Here is a 4,206-nt window from a genome sequence, read left to right as displayed (position 1 = left end):
CTGCTTCATTTACACCATAGCTCATCTGTAGGGTGGACAGAAACCAAGATTCCCCAGGGAGAGTGGGGACTCAGGTCAGCTTTTGATCCTCAGAACCAGAAGACTGACTTCAGTTACATAAAGACCTAGAAACCATTTGCCCCAACTCCATAGTTTTTAAAGACAGAGTAGAATCCATTCTTGACCAAAGGATTTCTAGATCTAAATAATCTTTTATTTTATTTAGGGTTCCTCCTGCTGTGATAAAAACACCATGACCAAAAGCAACTTGGAGAGGAAAGGGTTTATTTCAGCTTACAGTTCAACATCACAGTCCGTTATTAAAGAAAACTAGGGCAAGAACAGGGCAGGAGCCACAGAGGAGTACCGCTTACTGTCGGGTTCCTCATGGCTTGTACAGCCTGCTTTCTTACAGCACACAGAACAATCAGTTCAGGGGGTGGCACTGCCTACAACGAGCATTCTTGCATAAATTATCAATTTAAAAAATGTACCACAGACTGTCCACAGGCTAATCTGATGAGAACACTTTCTTTTTCTTTCTTTTTTTCTATGACTGACACTTTATTCAGTCATTTTCTTTACAACTGAAACTCTGGGCATTCAAAATTAATGTCCTTGCCCATGAGCTTCTTATACACACCAGAAAAAGTGCCAACCTTTTGCTCTAAGTTATTCAGCTGTGCTTTGGCTAAATGAACCTTTTTGAGCCATCTGCCATCCAATTTCACATGGATCCTCTTACCCACAATTTCACTTGGGAAGACCAAGTCTTTAAGGATGGCACTGTCCACAGCTGTCAGGGCACTGCTTCTGTGTACTTTTGCTTGTTTTTCACACAGCTTTTCTGGGTTGGCATGGGCAGAATCATCCTCTAAGCAATGAAGACTATGTGCTTCCCAGTTCAACAATTAGCCGGACTTGGATTTTTCTGGAACAATTTCATCTGAAGAACTGGTACAAAAATTATGATGGCTTTCTGACCACCACCACCTCCAATTTTTGTGGCCACGGTGATGCTGGGTTCCCTCAGCTGCACCTTGAGATCTGAGTTCATCTCCAGCTCAAGCAGTGCCTATGAATACAGAGAACCTGGGTGCCACACCAGGGTCAGGGGACCCAGAGGCTAAGAAATCAGGGGGACCCGGGAGACAAGCTCACATCTGAGAGATGCCAGACTTGAACTCATCTGGCTTTTCACCACTGGGCTTTACAGTTTTGACGTTCAAGTTGAACATGGCCTTGTCCTCACAGAGTGTTGGCTTAGAAAAAAGACCCAGCTCTGGCAAATCGAGGTTCTTAGTTGAGGTTCCGTCTCCCAAAATGACATTAACTTGTGTCAAGTTGACATAAAACTATCCAGCATAACTTTTTTTTAATCAAGGAATGATAGATTAAAAATGAATACTTTTTTTTTATTTTGAACTCCTACTTCTCTTTGACATTATCCCCAGAAAAGACCAATCATCCTCTGTTAAAGCCTCAGTCTACACCCCAACACCCACCCCTTCACGTCCCAACACCCACTGTCCCTCCATTTCCTTTTCTCCTCTTTTCTTCCAGGTGATCAGTGTGAAAACTGTGATCTTGGATTCTATGGCAATCCAAGAATTTGGGGAGCACTGTACCGGCTCTGTGCCTGCAACAACATAGATATAAAGACCCAAAATCCTGAAGCTGATAATGGGAATGTCTCACATGTCTACATAAAACCCCAGCTGCCAGTCCTGCAAAGCAGGTTACTTTGGATCTGCCCTCAATCAGATCTGCAAAAGTAAGTTCACAGAGCTCCCAGGGGGAATATATGGTTGCTAGGGGGCAGTTTGTAAGTGTGATGCTAGCTTTCCCAGGCTTCTTTTATTTGGGAGGATCCTTGCTGGCAAAAGCAGCACCCACCAAGAAAGAATAAAAATTGTCAGCAGAAATGGGGGTAGCACCCAGTCTCAGGTTGATGGGCAGTGCTCACTGGGTGTAGCGCCTGGTCTCAGGTGCTGGTGGGCAGTACTCACCAGCATTGCATTTTGTGACTGTATCTTTGACCACTAACATCATTGTTAACATGAAAATTCCTAGGCTGTACTCCATGCACACTGAGTCAAAATCCCAGGCATCTATAAGACACTCATCAAGAGACTTTAATATATGAATAAGAGGATTCGTGCTGTGAAAGACAAAGCTCTAATAAGTAAAGAGAAGTGCTAAGTTCCAGGGGGAATATTTCTAATACTTCAGTTTACCCAAGCTAATTTAGAAAGACATATTTTTCAAATTATTTAAATAATTTTAATTTTGGAAAAGAGCTTTAAAGAAATGTAAGACTCGCGGTCATCACCGCCAAAAGCTGCAGAGGGTTAGACTGATTCATGTGAGACTGATATTTGGGGAGATCAAAACTGACTGGAGGTTTGCACCTGCTCGGATGCATCAACGAAGACTCTGCTGTGCAGCGAGCTTCTTCGCTGGGTCCCTCAAAGAACTCATATAAGAGATCTCTCTTTTTTTGTTTGTTTGTTTTTTTGTTTTTTGAGACAGGGTTTCTCTGTGTAGCCCTGTAGACCAGGCTGGCCTCGAACTCAGAAATCCACCTGCCTCTGCCTCCCAAGTGCTGGGATTAAAGGTATGCGCCACCACCGCCCGGCTTATAAGAGATCTCTCAAAAGCCATTTCCACAATTTGTTAAATGCCAGTGTTACTGAGTCTACCTCTAACCACAGTTTTATTATTCCAGGTGTTCCAGCTGTCCTTCTGGAGTGAGTTTCACTGCACATCCCCTGGGTGGGGAAGTTTACCTTTGTGGCCCTGTCACAGAAGCATTCCCTTGTCTGCCACATGTCACAGACTTTGTCTGTGATCATTGTACTGATGGATAGTGGAATCTGATCCCTGGCAGAGTGAGTCAGTAACGTGACTGTGACCCGCCCTCTCAAGGTAGCCTCTGTGACTAAGCAAGACACTTAGAAATGTTCTAGTATACTGGGAATAGGAATGGATGGCGAAGCATGTTTTCCAAGTTTGTGGACATATTTTATTTATATGCCGTTGAGATTAGTGGTTCTAAACTTGACTCCCCTTAAACAAGATACAGTTGCTATTTATTTTCCCAAGAATCATAGGCCCAAAAATAGAGACCGAGAGCTCCAGCTTTGCCTACCTCAGTTTCCTCTAGGCCTCTCTGAGCCTAAGAATTCAGGCTCCACACACAGTGGACCCCCCTCACTGTCTCACACACACAGTCCCAGGTAAGAGTCAAGAAACAATTACTAATCAGAAGCTATAATCAATAAATAGGTGAGTCCAGATGCACAATTGCATTTTTAAATGGTGACGTCATCACCCATGGCCATGATTAGGCGCCTTCTCTAGACCAGCACGGACGGCTCCGAAAGACTATGGGCTACGAAGCACACCTTTACTGTTCAATGCACACTTAGTATTACCTGCAGCACCTGTAGTAGTCGACTAGATAAGAGGCACAGAAAAATTTTAAATACTATAAAATTACCCATTTGTGGAAAAGCTGTTTAGTAGTTTTGTTATGTCTTCCCCCCCCAATAAATGTATTTTCTCAAGTACTTTTCATATGGAAAGAAATGGAGAGAAAACAAGTATGACAATATAAAATTTTACAAAAAGTCAACTCAGTGATGTAGGAATGCAGGTTTATTGAAATCAAAACACTTATTTAAGAAGCTGGAGACTTAAACCAGGTTTGGGGTGGCATGCCTGGAATCCCAGGAAAATGAGGCAGGGAGAATTGGAAGCTAGCCTGGGCTATAAAATGAGGCCTGGTCTCCAAAACAAATAAATAAATACATACAGTTTCTAGAGTCGTCTCAATTAGTAAGCATGGGAGTGAGCTCTAACTTTAACTCCACTGTTGAGCTTAGTATCCAAAGGTGAAATCTTACATAAGTAACTTTCTTAAGGACAGGATTTCCCTGAGTAGTCCACGCTGGCCTGGAACTTGCGTCTTCCTGCCTTAGGCTCTTGGATGGCAGGGTTACAGCAGTGCACCATTGCTAAAAGTGACTCATCTATACAGAATGTGCTTGCCCTTCCCTTGCTTCTGCTCCAACCCTCTCTAACCAACCCACACAAGTACACCATACCCCCTTTCCAAAAGCACAAACTTTTTAAATAACACACCGTATTGTGAGATTACAAAGATAGCACAAAGAAAGTGCGTACCACACCCACTTGCCCCTA

The 4,206-nt window shown here is 43.2% G+C and overlaps 1 pseudogene; it reads right to left on the bottom strand.

The window, feature by feature from the left end:
* Positions 1 to 581: 581 nt before the first annotated feature.
* Positions 582 to 1,238, bottom strand: LOC117716973 (small ribosomal subunit protein eS7-like; annotated as a pseudogene).
* Positions 1,239 to 4,206: the final 2,968 nt, after the last annotated feature.

This window comes from Arvicanthis niloticus, chromosome 11, assembly GCF_011762505.2.
Source record: "Arvicanthis niloticus isolate mArvNil1 chromosome 11, mArvNil1.pat.X, whole genome shotgun sequence".
NCBI lineage: Eukaryota > Metazoa > Chordata > Mammalia > Rodentia > Muridae > Arvicanthis > Arvicanthis niloticus.
The sequence above is the reverse complement of the archived record's forward strand: the minus strand, read 5'-3'. Positions and strand labels throughout refer to the sequence as shown.